The 16858-nt window shown below is 39.6% G+C and overlaps 1 protein-coding gene across 3 annotated transcripts in view; it reads right to left on the reverse strand.

Annotated features, from left to right (window-relative positions):
- Nucleotides 1–16858, reverse strand: part of casz1 (castor zinc finger 1) — a 600579-nt gene that overhangs the window by 294133 nt on the left and 289588 nt on the right. For all 3 annotated transcript variants that reach the window (XM_039755610.1, XM_039755612.1, XM_039755611.1), the window contains one exon: nucleotides 3288–3346. The gene's annotated coding sequence lies outside the window, so the exon portion shown is untranslated. The remainder of the gene's footprint in view (nucleotides 1–3287; nucleotides 3347–16858) is intronic.

Here is a 16858-nt window from a genome sequence, read left to right on the forward strand (position 1 = left end):
ATGCTCACATTTTATGAAACCTTGCAAAAAAAGCTTTGAATAAAAACTGTTGGAAGGAATTGGGTGAAAATACACAGAAAAAGACTCTTCAAAATCATAAGAGACGCTAATTTCAGAGCACAGCATTGAAATATATCACATCCAGACTTCTTGTAGCTTAATGACTGATATGATCTGCGCACTGACTTTACAGATGTATGATCAGCATGAATTCAGCGTAGACACTTAAACAGCAACATATACCAGGAAATAGTGGAATTACAACGACCAATGGCTAAACAGCAGTACCCCTCTGCTGTACCCCCCAGTAGTGATTATGCCTGAGTGGTTCTACCCTAAGGAAGACACAAACAAAAAAAGCAGGCCTATCTTTTATTGTAGTTTATTTTTTTTAATTAGATTAATCTGTCAATATTTATATTTTTAAAATACTACTACTACTATATTGGAGGAATTTCGCAGAGTTACAATTATAAAAAAATGTGATTAAATAAAGATCTATTTAAATCTTTTTTTTTTTATTTTACACAAGATGTTAACAGATATTTATCTCTACAACTTAAATTACCAGAAAGAATTAATATTGTCAAAATGAGCATTAATATCTTTTATAGCTTCATAAAAGACATATTTCTGTGTATTGATTAATATATTATTCTTTAGAAAATTAGACATAATTGCAATTATGCTTTCTAGCATGCAAAGAGGTGAAGGATGAAAAACTCCACATTACAAAGATCTGGACCAGAGGGTCCGGTTTTACTCCTGCGCTGGCTTGGAAAGTAGAAAGAACCTGAATTGTACTGGATTGGTTGGCTTTTTTTTATTAAACCTCGTCTTTCTATGTTTTGCTTTTTACACCAACTACATTCTAACTATTTTTTGATTTATCAAGAATCTGATGGTACCAGTGTAGAAGACATCAATTACACCCATATTTGATAACCATCTTTCCCACTCTTTCTTAACTTACAAAGTTTTCAAACACAGAAAATTCTTGGCTTTGGGAATCAAAGAGATTTCTATGTTGATAACACTTTTGCATCCTTGGAACGATTACTTTTCAAATTTAACTGTCCAATAGCCCATTTCTTCTATTACATGCATGTCAGAAATTTTGCTAACAGACAAGTGCCGGGCCTACCTTACCCTACAATAATATTGGCAATAGATATTACTATATATCTCATATTACAATAATTAGGATATAAGCAGTATTTCTATACAGTATCACTCTCTGTGAAAAAGTTCATCCTTAGATTATTTGTGGCAGAATTGGAAAAAGTAGTTTTCAATTAGAATTTCAGATAAAGAATTGAAATCAGCCATATGATGAAATAGATTCCCTATCAATTTGTTCAAATTATACTGTAGAACAATTCAACTAAAAATTGTGCACTGCACACACTTATCTTGACTTAGGAAATGTACCCAGGCTACTGCATGTCATCAGGTTTCTGCTTCATTTGGCCATGCATTTGGGGTTGCTCGACAGTCAAGACTATTTTGGGAGAAAATATTTGCCTGTATGTCAGACAGAAATGGAACCACTATTACAAATCACTTACAGTAATATTATTGACCAGATGGGATTGTATTATGCAGTGAAAATTCTGTTGTACTCTACACTGCTCACTTGTCAACTCAACAGGAGAAATACCAATCCACCCTTTATAAAACAATGGGAAATGGATGGATTATTCTATTTAAAATTAAAAAAAAAATCTAATTTTTCTTTCGAGGAACTGGAAAAAGCTTTTTAAGTTTTCAATGGAATTTATAAATGTTGTGCCTACGTCAGCATATTAGGTCTCTGCTAACCACTTACTGTAAATGGTTCAAATTTTTTTTTTGTGACAGCTTAATAGGTTATTCAATTTCATTTTACAGCTTTCCGTAAGGGTTAGGAATGCTGTTGAATTTGAATTTAGTATGAAATACTATATAACTTATTGTATGCTCAGTTGTCCCATTCTGTGCCTATTATAATGTATTTTTATAAAAGTAATAAGGGACAGAGGGTCTCATTCAAACTAGAAAAGGGACTGTTCGTGCCCCTGTAATCAGCCACACATAATCGAAGCATCATAAACCATTTAAAAAGGAGGAATGGACAGTTTCTAGGTCTTAGCTATTAGGCTGCTGTCTTACATATTGTAATCTATTTGTACAATTTTCTCCGCTTGCAACATCAACTTCATTGTATGACAGTTCATTACTTTTGCTTTCACTGACCAACATTTAATACATTCAATGTCTTAGCCCCCCAATTAATTCATATGCAGTGGGGACCTGTAATGGTGGCATCAGGCATAAGTCAGGAGTAGGGCTGGGCAGTATACCAGTACTGGAAAAATACCCCCAAGCCCACATTTTTAAATGGTACAGTATCAGCATGTCAGAGTTTTCTGTTCTGGAAGTAAGCACCAGCTTTCCACTCAATGACTGCACCATTCTGCAGCAGCCTTAACTGTACCATTTGATTGTTTATTGTACTCTTGGAATATACGGTATGTTTATAAAATAATACTGAATGTTAGTCTCATATCATTAGACACCATGCTGCTGACCTACTACCACTGCACCACACAGAGTATTGTAACCCATTGTATCTGTGTGTGGTATCTCGGAAAGCTCTACAGTTGGGTTGACCGCAGCAGTTAATCGGGGTGCAGCTTTCAGCCCTCGAGGACATCTATAGCACACACTGCTTCAGGAAAGCCACTAGCATCTGCTTGGATTCTACTCACCCATGCCACAGTCTATTTGAACTTCTCCCATCCAGCAAACGGTACATAACCTTTCATGCATGGACCGCGAGGCTCAGAGACAACTTCACCTCAAGAGCTCTAAACACACTCAATCAGTCCATCAAGTGCTCATGTGCACTGTAACTATGTTTTCATATTATATATTTGTATTGTCTTATTGTGCTATTTTTGTCATTTTATGGGGAGATTATTGACTATTGTGGAGGATTCAACGTACACTGACAATAAAGGAATTCAATTCAATATTTATTATGTATTGCTATATTTCATTAATGTTATGTTCATCTGTTATTACACTATGCATAATATAGTTGTATCCTCAGAGAAAGACTATCAAAAATACGTGTTATTGTATTGTACCCAAGTAAAATCAATTGTGAATTTCTATCCATCTATCTATCTATCTATCTATCTATCTATCTATCTATCTATCTATCTATCTATCTATCTATCTATCTATCTATCTAAAATGACAATAAACTGAAGTGAATTGAAAACATATAGTTCATACAATACCTTCATATAGCTGTAGATGCACTGTAGCGTAGACGTTTACAGAGAGACAGGTATCCAACCTAGAAACAAAGAGATTAATTCACGTTATTTGAAGTAAGATCCTGCGTATTTATTTTGAAATGATTTTTAAATAACAGAAAACGTTGATCACAGCATGCACTAAATGACTAAAGACTGTAAAAGAGAATGGAGGAGTGAATTAGGAATGAAGCTATAGAATAAAAGTAAAGACATAATCCATCTAAATATCTGCACTCTCGAAGTTCTGAGAATATGCTGTATATAGTAGAACGTCAAGTTAAGTTTAAGTGATGGACATTTCTCTCTAAACCAACATAATTGTATCAGACCAAGTCACAACAGCTCCAAATATCTGCACATAGAAACAAACGATAACTTCATGAAAAGCAAAACAAAGTCAATTAGAACGAAGCTGATTTTTTTAGTGCATCTTTGAGTGATTGTTAATTGTAGTACAAGTAAATGGAACAAAGTTAGTTTCACAAGCTAAATTGTCTAGAGTGCAACAAAGCTGTCCCATCTCTACCAATTGCTTTAAGATTGTATTGGGGCAGCAGGGCATTTTATTACCAAGTGTCTACTGTACACATATTTACCTTCTGGCGGCTTGTTTAAAGGGAATGCAAAAAGAAAACAGTCCAAGCTATTCAAGCTCCAAGTTGGCCACCTTGCTGACAAGGCTTCAAGGCCTGCAACTTGATTAAATGCATAATCCACTACTCCCCATCTACAATGATTTAGTGTGCCTTTAAATCAGCTTGCGCACACATAAAAACCTCAAATAAAAATCACCAAGAAAAACCACAGCTCTCTAACTGTTCTATTAAAATGATACCAGGTCGTCCTTCTCATTCCTTCTCTGCAATCCAGTTTATTCCACATGAGCGCCTATCTTAATTTTTTTTTCTCTATGCGTATAAAATATTTAAAGTTTAAAATGTCACAGTTGAAACATCAAATGCACGAGTCGCTCATTAATCACCCACAGATAGAAGTCAAGCTCCCTTTTAAGGTTATAACCCTTTGAAAGAGCAAAAATTACATTTTTGACCTTGAAGATGAGACAAACTCATATAAACGTACAATAATTTCCAGTTTGAAAGGAAAGAGTCATCAGTGACCTCAAACTATGAAGAAGTGACTTATGGAGACAACCAAACATCTTCTATTTTCACATTTATAACCAGCTATTGCAGTTAATTTAAAAATGTATCAACCCCCAAATTTATTAATAAGAAAACTACATTAAAAACATCATACATATAATAATTTAGGATATTGTGGTAAAGTGAAACAAGCCTCCTTCAAATAACAGTTTTAATTACACATTTTACAACATTTGTAATACACTAATATTATTAAAAATAGTGTCTATTATTACTGTAAGAAAAGTCAAATGAAAAAAGAAACATACTGCTTATGAATAAAATAATAATTCATCTAAATTTCTCTGTTCACCTCTGGGTTGAAGAAAGCTGAAGCTGACAGAACAAAAACTACAGGACAAGAATCACTGAGTGGGACTTCACTCCGTCACTGGTTGCACTGTCACTTGCACACTCAGGCCTTAAAGAACTTCTTTTGTGTGTGGCAAACTAAGCTTTTGCCCCCTAAGGAAATCTGTGCGCATGCAATAAATAAATAAATATGTTTGCAATTTACATATAGACATCAAGCTATAGCCAAAGAGTTGCACAAAGGCCATGCTACACTGGAAGACAGCAACAACTCAGCTGTGTCATTTGCATGAAGTACAGGAAATGTTGACCTTGAATAATAAGATCCACGTGTATGAAAAAATAACAATTTCCACATTATATCTGCAAACAATTAGAAATTATATAAGTGATCTGGCATCTCAGCGAAAAGGATATACAGTACTGCCTTGAACTATTAACATATTTTGTTACCTTACAGCTCTAAATTAAAAGGCATAAAAATTAATGCCATCAAATGATTTAAAATTAAGTGCTTAATTGCAAGATTAGAAGCCGTGATTAAACTCACCTACTGACTCTCGGCTCAGTTAACCTTCTGGCTTGAAACAGCATTAAACATCCTGCTAGGGTCACTTCCGGGCAAGACCCATAATCAATTTTGGGGTCAGGCAACTTTAGCTCTTCATGGACAATGGGTTGGAACTCACTCTGTCTCTCTAATGGGTACCAGTGACCCTATGCGTCTGTGCCTTCAAGTAACCCTTAAAAGGCCTGAGCCTCTCAGACAGCTTTTCTGTTGCCCATTTCCAAGAAGGAAAGATATGCTGGGCTCCTGGAACCATGTGCTGCCTCCCAGAAGATACAGTAGCTCCAAGAGTGTTGATCTCCTATCAGGTCTTCTGGAACACACATTGTAACGGACAATTTAAAGCCAGCTTTCCCAGTTTGTGAACCTGGGCTGCCATTTAGAACATAACAAATTTAACAAACAAGAGGAGACCATTCAGTCCACCAAGCCTGTTTGTTTAGCTAATAGCTAAGCTGGCCCAACATCTCATCCAGGTTCTTCTTAATGGTTGTCGATGTTTCTGCTTCAACTACACATCTCGGTAGTTTGTTCCAGATTCCCACAACTCTTTGTGTAAAGAAGTGCTTCCTGGCCTCCGTCTTAAATGCACTTCCCCTTAATGTCTTAGAGCATGTGATTCACCCTTAAGCCAAAATAATGATACTGGATGTAGTTTATCAAACATTTATCAAACTTTATCTATGTTTACCAGGCAGGAGCTCTTTAGCCCTCTGGCCAGCCTTCTCTGACTTCACAGTCTCTCTGAGAAGACGAGCAGGCGTCTTGTTGGATTGTCTGAGGCTAACTATGTGTTTCCTTCCAGATGACAGGGACAGACGCTGGACCTCTCTCTCTCTCGCTCTCACTCTCTCTCTCGCTCTCACTCTCTCTCTCTAGCTCTCACTCTCTCTCTCTCACTCTCTCTCACTCTCTCTCTCACTCTCTCTCTCTCACACTCTCTCTCGTTCTCTCTCTCACTCTCTCTCGCGCTCTAACTCTCTCTCTCACTCTCTCTCTCTCTCACTCTCACTCTTTCTCTTTCGCTATCACTCTCTCACTCTCTCTCTCTCGCTCTCTCTCACATTCTACCCAGCCCTGTTCATCCCTGATGGTATTCTTGACACCGTCAACTCCTTGGTAGTTAGACACTCATTTACAGAACCTAACAGCAATACCCGAGGGAAGGACACAATAAACACTAAATGGAAAGTGCTATAAAAGCAACCCTTTCTCTATCTGGCAACACTGGGAAATGTACGGATTTCATGTGCATCTTCTGAATTGTCAAAATCAGCTACCTCATGTGAACTTAAAATATTATCTTTATTTGTGAAGTTTGCCATCAACAACCTGCTAAGTCAGTCTCCCAAACTGAATGTTAGCAGAAAAAGGAGGAAACTATTGAACATATTTTTTTTGTTGTTTTATTATTGTTCAGCCAGCTTTAAACAGTAATAGTAACACATTGCAAAAATATATCAGAAAAAGCAATAAATATTATGCAATCAATTTGTTTGATTTTTTTTTTCATTTCCACTGTCTTCAGATGCAGCTTCTCATTAATGTAAGAAGTTTGCAGTCCCTCTGTGTCTAGGTACAGTACATGTCTCTGTATTCATTTTAATAATGATGTCTTTGCTAATAAAGAAGGGGCTGAGCAATGACGAGAAGATTTCCATCTTTACAATGTCATCTCAAAAATTCCTTGAGCTGCTATTTTATTTGCAAATTATCTCTCCAGTGTTGCACTGTTTGAATATGTTAGCCTTGAGCTCATTGATGATTATTTTTTTATGTCAGGCCTCTCCTAACTTGTTTTGCAGTGTAGTACAGTGCGTGGTAACAGCCATGAGATAAGAGCGTTTCAAACATGCAAGATGAAGGATGTCACTTATTGCAAAGAGGTGAGAAGAACTGAGTGAGAATGTGTTGCACTTTTGACTAAAACTTGTTTTACAGATGGGCGGCACGGTGGCGCAGTGGTAGCGCTGCTGCCTTGCAGTTAGGAGACCCGGGTTCGCTTCCCGGGTCCTCCCTGCGTGGAGTTTGCATGTTCTCCCGTGTCTGCGTGGGTTTCCTCCGGGCACTCCGGTTTCCTCCCACAATCCAAAGACATGCAGGTTAGGTGGATTGGCGATTCTAAATTGGCCCTAGTGTGTGCTTGGTGTGTGGGTGTGTTTGTGTGTGTCCTGCGGTGGGTTGGCACCCTGCCCAGGATTGGTTCCTGCCTTGTGCCCTGTGTTGGCTGGGATTGGCTCCAGCAGACCCCCGTGACCCTGTATTCGGATTCAGCGGGTTAGAAAATGGATGGATGGATGGATGTTTTACAGATACCAAGTTTGATATCTGGCCAGCTTACATTTAATTACATGACATCTGATTCAAACGTATTCCTGTTTGCTGTGGAGAGTAGGGACATCTTGTATGTTGATCAGCACATGCAAGTATACATGTCACTGTACTCTGCACTGTTTAAGCTTATACATATCACCCCCCAGCTCTAGCTGGCTCCCTCTCTCAGCCCTTCACCACCTAACAGCTAATGTGTGATGAGCATACTGGCGCAAGAATGGTTGCCCTTGCATCATCCAGGTGGGAGCTACACATTAGTGGTAGTTGAAGTGGATCCCATCTGTCAATGTAAAGCGCTCTGAGTAGAAAGAAAATCACTATATACATGTAATTAATTTTTAATTATTGTTATCTTTACTGGGCGGCACGGTGGCACAGTGGTTAGCGCTGTTGCCTCACAGTTAGGAGACCTGGGTTCGCGTCCCGGGTACTCCCTGCATGGAGTTTGCATGTTTGATTGGGTTTCCTACCACAGTCCAAAGACACACAGGTTAGGTGCATTGGCGATCTTAAATTGTCCCTAGTGTGTGCTTGGTGTGTGTGCCCTGAGGTGGGCTGGCGCCCTGCCCGGGGTTTGTTTCCTGCCTTGTGCCCTGTGTTGGCTGGGATAGGCTCCAGCAGACCCCCATGACCCTGTAGTTAGGATATAGCAGGTTGGATAATGGATGGATGGATTATCTTTACTAGTCATGAGGACACTGGAATGGAAGGACAGAGGGAGACTGTCTCACAAAGATAAGTATTCCCCCAATACCCCCTCCGGTATGACCCCTGTTTGGACACCAGCAAAGTTGCATAGGAGTTGTATTTTTGGCAAACAGCCCTGGTGGGGTCCATTGGTGTCGCTAGAAGGGGCTGCCAGGAGCTGCTCCCCAGTCAAGGAGAGGTCCTGTCTGATCTGGAAGTACTTCCAGGGGGGTAATCTTGTTCTTAAAAACGTAAATGCTTCCCTTTTCAGAGTCTGGAGAGGAGTCAGGCAAAGCAAACCAAGGAGGTCTGGAGGGGAAAATAAAAGACACACGAAAAGAATCTTTTGGTATTCCTGGAAAAAAGAAGAAGAACCATTTAAAAGAGAAGCCTTTTAAGAAGGTAGGTACTTCGTATGAAGTATGACAGAGCTGAAAAGCATGTCTTAATGAAAAACTTTATTTTAACATGGGACTGTGATTGTAGTAATTGTGCCAGGAATTTGGGGTTGTGAGAGTGGCCTATATATAGTGGCATATAGGTATTGTGGCGAGTGCCTGGGGCTGCTACCCAGCCGGGACGCCCAGGAGGACCGGAGGAGGGCTTGCACCTCCTCCAGACCATGAGGGGGTGACCGGCCTGGTTGCTTTGGGGACCACGGGTAGAGAGCTTGGAAGCTCAACTGTGTAGGGGCCCATGGTCACCGCCAGGGGGCCGCCCCAATGCCTAGAGAGCCAGAATCGGGAGGAAGAGGACGAGGTTACCTGGGAGGAGGGTGGTGGTGCCAAGGTGAAGAGAAAAGTGCCTGTGAGTTGCCTAAGTGCTTTTGGGACTGTGTTGGGCCAGTGGGACATGGGGAAGACGTGCCCCACGGCTGAAGAGAGAAATAAAAGCCTCAGTGTGAGTCTGTGCCGGGTCAGGCTCCTATATAGCGCCTTTATCACAGTATACAATTAGTCTAAAAGTCAACCTAACATATATTTTTTTTTTTCACTTCTTTCAACTTTCTTATTCTATTTTCCAAGTTTGTATTGTGTAAGTAATATATATGATGTATCTTCTATTAGTGTTAGTGTGAAAACGAGCAGAAAGCTGCAAAGCAATGGAACAGGGACCTGGAAGAATTGATAGGTCATTGGAGATGCTCTGTGTGTGTTTTGACCATTACACCTTTGACATGAATGATTGAAACGAGTGTGCAAACAGTATGGCAAAGATTAAAGCACAAAAAAAGAATTTTCTGCCAAAGGTTAAGCCCAAACACCAAGGACTTGTTTATACTACATGCTCAGAACACGTGCGCGCACACATCATGGCTGCCATGTGTTCCCAGCGTTCAGTTGAGCACGTCCTCAGAAATAAACGCGACGTGTGCGCGAGTTGCAGTACCAGCAAAAAACTTGGGGGTTTGGGGGCTAAGGCACACAGTGTGATAAAAGTGAGAATGTGAAGTCAGAGTCTCTGTTTACTATCTACTGTACATGTCACAGAAAGCCACTTTGTGGATCCTCCAGGATTGAGGTGTGTGCTTTGATGTTTGATGAATGGTTCGATTTAGATACATACAAATACATTCATGGAACTTTTATATTCATGCGTCGCATATTCCCCAACGTAATGACACAATACATTTTAAAAGTCTCACATACCATCTTCTGTGCCGTCTTTTTTTTTTTTTTGCACCTTCACAACACCATCAGAATTTATGGCAGCGTATTTGAGCCACAGAGAAAAAAATTAAGGGTATGGTGAAAAGGTCTATTTTGTGATTAAAGTGGAAATTTCATCTTTAATCTCGAAATGTCCACTTTAGCCTCGTCGTTACTTTATCATTAAAGTAGACCTTCGTAAAAGTCATCTTAAAACTGACCCAGTTGTTAATCGCTACATGCTTTTGGGGCTTCCTCCTGAACTGACAGCAGCAATCACCACAAAGAACACATTACATTTATGATATTCCATCTCTCTGCACATTTAGAATCCTTAGATTTATACATGATATTATTTCCATGATGAAATGCATTAAAGTATGAATGTTACATTTTACAGATTAGTCATTAACTTCATTTAAATAATGAATACTTATAATAATTACACATGTGGAGTGGCACGGTGGCGGAGCGGTAGCACTGATGCCTTGCAGGGAGTCGGGTTCCTTGTGTTCCCTGCCTGGAGTTGCATGTTTTCCTGGTGGATTTCCACAGTGTGCTCCGGCTTCCTTCCAAAGACATGAAGTTTTGTGGATTTGGTGATGCTTAAATGACACTACAGCGTGTGTATGCTTGTGTTCACCTTGCAATGAGCTGGGGATGTTGTTGCTTTCTCGCACCCGATGCTGCTGGAATGGGCGCATCCCCGGATAGATGGATGTAATCATTAAACATCCTTTGCAGAGATATTGTGGCAAGGTGTCCTCAGAATTTAATGGCTGTTTCAGGCAAATCGAAACACAGCAAAGCCGAACATTTTCTCACCATGATGATATCTCACACTGCCACTTGGTGGAATCTTCCAGATTTACGTAAATTACATGTGCAAGCATAAACAGTACAACGCCTGCGTAGCAGTAGTGTCTGCTGGAGCATGCATATAAACCAGGCCTAAGGGACTAAGGGTAGCTTGTCTTTTGAATATGCTTTTGGGATCATGACTGAAGAAGCACTTGGTTCTACCAGAGTAACAACATGAGGATTGCCACAAGTGTACTGACCACGAAAAGGCAAGGTATCAGTAACACTGACAATACAGTAAGTAACTGGAAAAAGAAACAAACAATAAACGAGCCAAAAGTAAAACTGGTAAGTCAGAAGGTAAGTAAACAAAGCTTAATTGCTAAGTCAAATTTGGGGTCAGTAAAACGGCAGAGAGACAATAACAAGAGTATTTAAAAGAACCAGAAGAAATTAACACTAAACAGTTTAGTGTCCAAAATCTCGGACAACCAGAAGGTGCATTTGTGATTTTCCCTTCATAGTAACTATCAATAATAGCTCGCAAAAATGGCAGCACCCACATAAGACAAAAATCATGTTGCAAGAGAATGCAATTATTTTAAAGCACCAGAAATTATGAAGTGCTCTAGCACTGTGCCTTGTAGGCTCTGTAAATGTCTTTTGCTATTTTATGTATAATTTCTTGAAATTTTGCATCCTTCTAAATTCTTGTCTATTGCGTTTCCTACCTTTGCCTGTATTTTGTAGTAACTGATTTTTAACATTTCCGGTTTGTTTTAATATGACAGTTTTTTTTTTTTTCAATGTACAATTTTCTATCAAATCCTTGCATTGTTGTGTCTGGGCTTACTATTCAGCACCACTAAATTATGGGAAATGTCATTCTTTGGCCTTTGATGTGGCACACTGACTAACAACATGACGTGAACATGTGTGGAGTGATATTATAGTATGACAGTGCTAAAAAAACCAAGTCAGTATGCAGTAAGAAATATCTACACTTAGACAAAACAAAGAGAAGACTTACTGCTCACGTGACAAGGATAAAATAAATGTGCATGGCTGAAATTATAGATTTTGAAAAGTGCTAAACAGCACTGACAATTCTTGTGCTAATTTCTAAAATAAAGACCTTTGATATCACGTCCTCTTTCCAAAATATTTGTTCAATAGGAATCTCTGCTTATTGTACTTAACATGTTCCTTGCTATCCATTTTTGACCCTCTCTTTTCTGCCTGTTAGTCAGTCTGTCTGTCTGTCTGCATTAAATACCTCAGCTCTCCAGAAGACCAATTTGTCAAAATTTGCCACACTTATTCTACAAGAAAATGTGTTGGAAAAGTTCAGTGCTCCATAAATAGTTTTTTTAAAATCTCCAATTAAAAGCATTGGCAAAGTTGCAAACTCATCTAAAGCAGAAAACTATAATGTACATCTTCAATTACTGAATAGTTTCGAGTTTACCTTGAGGTGGGTTACTTCAATTTGTATATGTTGTATATTTTCCTCTTCTACTCATCCAAAAACCTCTCCCAATGGCAAAACAAATCTCCAGTACAAGTTAGTCAAACATGACTTGAACCGTGAGAAGCGCGCATGCAGTCTGCTAGCACACCAGCTCACTTCTCTCGCTGCTTGAAATAAAAAAGAAGTCACTTATCGAAAAATGACTGTCAGAGGAAAAGAATATGCTTTGTAGGCATAGAGTGAACCAACATGTACTGTGGCACATGTGCGCATGGGAGGCAGCTAAAGGGCTCGAAAGATGGTATTCCCACGCCGGATTAGGGGCTGGCAGTGTGCACTAATCCTTTCTCTCTTTCTCCTGTAGACCACCTGAGTGAAATCCCACCTGGACTTATCAACATCACTCCCGGTTACCGGGCCCAATGACATCACCTCCAGTTCTAGACCCAATGATGTCACATCCGATTCCGGGCCCGATGACGTCACTTCCTCTGCTATAAAATCACTGTCTTGTTAACCATGAATGAGTTCTGTTTTGAAGTCAGGTCTGCAAAGACATACTGATGATTTTTGCTTTATCCGAATTTCTAAGTATGCGGGATGGCCACCCGAAACCTTTTTCTGTGTTCATCTCTTATTCTCAGTATTCAGTATTTAACAACGTCACATGAGCTATGGGTAGTGACCGAAAGAACGAGATTGCGAATACAAGCGGCTGAAATGAGTTTCCTCTGCAGGGTGTCTGGGCTTTCCCTTAAGGATAGGGTGAGAAGCTCAGTCATCCGGGAGGGGCTCAGAGTAGAGCCGCTGCTCCTCCGCATCGAGAGGAGTCAGATGAGGTGGCTCGGGCATCTGATCAGGATGCCTCCTGGACGCCTCCCTGGTGAGGTGTTCCGGGCACGTCCAACCGGGAGGAGGCCCCGGGGAAGACCCAGGACACGCTGGAGGGACTATGTCTCCCGGCTGGCCTGGGAACGGCTTGGGGTTCTCCTGGAAGAGCTGGAAGAAGTGGCCGGGGAGAGGGAAGTCTGGGCCTCTCTGCTTAAGCTGCTGCCCCCGCGACCCGACCTCGGATAAGTGGAAGAGGATGGATGGATGGATGGATGGATGGACAACTGCATAATCTACACATTACAATGTTTCCCTGACACTATAATTTATCAGGAAAGCTCCAGATCTGCTCTCTATCATGGTCTGCAGAGGGGAACTACATTAACTTAAGATTTGAACTCATTTAAAAAATATTTAAGAAAGCCTAACCACAATAAGTCACAGACTCTCCACAATTAATAACTAACAAGAGGACATCAATCGAAACCATTGGAATCTGCTGTCTATGAAATCTGCTGAGCAGCTACAAGCCATTTTGGGGTATATTTATAAGTACACGACATTGCAAATTGCTGTTAAAAAGCAGTCTACTAACGCAGGAAACTGCATTCTATTATCGCTGTTATTTTTGAATATGACTGTTTTAAAAATATTTAACAAACAAAAATGTGATAACTGAATCTTTGATGAAGTAACTAAAAAAAAAAAAAACACCTTTAAAATGCTCCAACTTTCAAATCAGTTAACCTTAATTTCCAAGCGCATCTGAATGTTACACCATGCGGACATTTTCTAATTTGTTTATCTCATTATATTTCCCATCACCAGCGCTCACAACATTCAACAATATCAATGAGACTTGCATAGCTAGCTGGGCACAATGGGGTGTCATCCTGCTCTCCGCCATTGAGGCTCTGTTTCTATGCTTCAGGGGGCTGCGCGGAGTGAATGGGTCAGCAAGTGGTCAACCATTGCAAGCCTGACATATAATGCTAAATGGCTCCTCACTCTACTGTTTTTTGTTTTTTTTTTTATAAATGAATAACTTATGGGAAACTATGGAAATAATGTGTAGAAATTTAAATGGCTCTACAAGACAAGAAGAAAATCAAAACAGCACAGTTTGAAGGTGAGAAAATGCCAGCAAACGAACCCCCGGAACGTCAAGAAAAAAATGGACTGAAAGTTTAACAAATAAGACGGAGAAAACGGCAAACTGCCTGGGCTAAAAACACTGGGGTTCTTTCTCATAAGGATTTGAAAATTATTTATAATGGATAAAGACTTGGCTAGTTGTTATGAAGAAAATGCAAAGTCAAATGGGCTGAATACTGTGAACTCGAAGATTTTCGGTCGAAATAAACAACCAAGTTAGCATGACAGCCAAGAATGGTGCTGATTTACCGTTTTTTCTCTCCTCTCGCCTTTTACATAGTATGTTTTGAATTTGGACTTTTTGAAAATCAGCACATTACTCTTAGAATAACTTACAAATTACTTAATGCTCTGTTTAATGTGTACCACATGTCATTAAAGAACACCCATTTAATAAATATTTCATTTAAAGTATATATGCAAACATTTTGCAAAAAAGAAATAGGAGAGTGAAGCAGAAAGAGCGACAATCTGGAACATTCTGCTCTCAAGGATATTCTCATCTGTGTTTAAGGAAGATTGGGACTTTGCATCCTTTGCTGTACCATCACTCTGGAAAGAAAGGATGATTACTTCCCCCTCTCTGGGGGGTCTGTCACACATCTAACAACATAATTTGAAGAGAGACTCTGATGCCCTATTGGGTCCAATAATATCTTAAATTTAATATGTATAAAATTTTCATTAAACTGTAAAAGAAGGCTGCCCTATAAATATTTTTTTCCACCACAGCTACTTTCAAAGCAATCACTTCATTATGTGCTTAATGTATGTTTGATTAAAATCAAGCTAACGTAGTCTGACTATGTAAAAGGGGGCTTCCAAAAGCAGCTTGATTTTAATCAAGTAAAATTAGGTTACTATCTTGTGAAAGCATGATTATTTTTAAGACAAGGCCAGGCACCATTCGAAAGCTACGTTGTTGCTAAACCCTTCGAAAACTCAGTAAAGAAAAAAAAAAAATATTAAGGAACAGGGTTAAAAATTTTTGGTCACTGTGGGTCTGTGGTTTGTAACAAAGACAAGATAATACTGCAATGAGAGTATGCCAGCTGTCTATGGCACAGCTTCCATATTCAATCACTTCCAAAAATACTTCTAAACATTGTACAAAGAGCAAATATATAGTAGTCAGCTTGAAACTGTTTTCTAGAGCTATACCTTTTATTGGCTGACTAAAAAGATTACAATATGAAAGCTTTTGAGGCAACTGAGGCCTGAAGAAGGGGCCCGAGTTGCTTTGAAAACCTTGAATATTGTAATCTTTTCAGTTAGCCAATGAAAGGTGACATTTTGCTTGACGTCTCACTGCATCCATAATGGCTAACACGGTGCAACACCCTAGTACCACTAAAGACAATACTGAACTTATATTGTGTGTTACCGACAAGGCCCAGAAACCCTCAAATGAACAACCGTACAAATACCAAGAGAAGCGCCGACATTAACAGAGGGGACTGGGCGGTCTCATGGTCTGGAATCCCTACAGATTTTATTTTTTCTCCAGCCGTCTGGAGTTTTTTTGTTTTTTCTGTCCCCCCTGGCCATTGAACCTTACTCTTATTCGATGTTAATGTTGATTTATTTTTTATAATTATGTCTTTCATTTTTTCTATTCTTTAATATGTAAAGCACTTTGAGCTACTGTTTGTATGAAAATGTGCTATATAAATAAATGTTGTTGTTGTTGTTGTAACAGTGGATGCAAGTGCTTTGGTGGGTGCCAGCTGAGATCTGCTCATGGCCTGCTGTGGTCATTGTCTGTGTGGAGTCTGCATGTTCTACCTGTGTTTCCGTGGATGTTTTGGGTATGCTGGGTTCTTTCCACATGTAAATCAGGACTGTTTTACCAATCTGAAGTGGCTCTCGAGAGAGAGTGAATGTGTGACTGTGCCATGCATTGGACTGGCTTTATGCCCAGGCTGAGCGCCATCCCTACTTAATGCTGTTGAGATCGGCTTTTGTTCCCTGTCATGCTGTAAGTTCATGAAATAGAGGAATAGATGCAAAGTACTTCCAACACAGAGAACAGCATAACAGCTGTGTATTAGTGCTTGCACATTTTGTACTCTTTATAGCAGTGTGTGGACTGTGTGGAAAGGTAGAGTTTTTTTCCTCTTCTCGCCACTTTCCATCCATTCACCCTGGTGAGGCTAACAGTGGCAATATGCTAAGCCGAAGAGATCAAGTTCAAGCACTTTATTGTCATTATGTAACACAACGTGTGACAGCCCCAAGGTGCATTTAAAGAAAAGTCAAATAATTCCAAATAAAGTATGTCGTATAGAGTATTAAGTGAACAAGTAAATAGAGCAAATTATTATTGCTGCTCAAAGTACAGCAGCATAAATTGTTATTGCACCTGTTAATGAATAGTACGTTACATATTATATATTGTATTACATTAGTATATTGCCTGCGGTGGGCTGGTGTCCTGCCCAGGGTTTGTTTCCTGCCTTGCACCCTGTGTTGGCTGGGATTGGCTCCAACAGACCCCCGTGACCTTAGGATATTGCGGGTTGGATAATGGATGGATGGATAGTATATTGCACATTGCCAATATAGCTTATTGCACATGTTCAATTAAAAATGATCTC

The sequence above is a fragment of the Polypterus senegalus genome, chromosome 6, assembly GCF_016835505.1.
Source record: "Polypterus senegalus isolate Bchr_013 chromosome 6, ASM1683550v1, whole genome shotgun sequence".
Taxonomy (NCBI): domain Eukaryota; kingdom Metazoa; phylum Chordata; class Cladistia; order Polypteriformes; family Polypteridae; genus Polypterus; species Polypterus senegalus.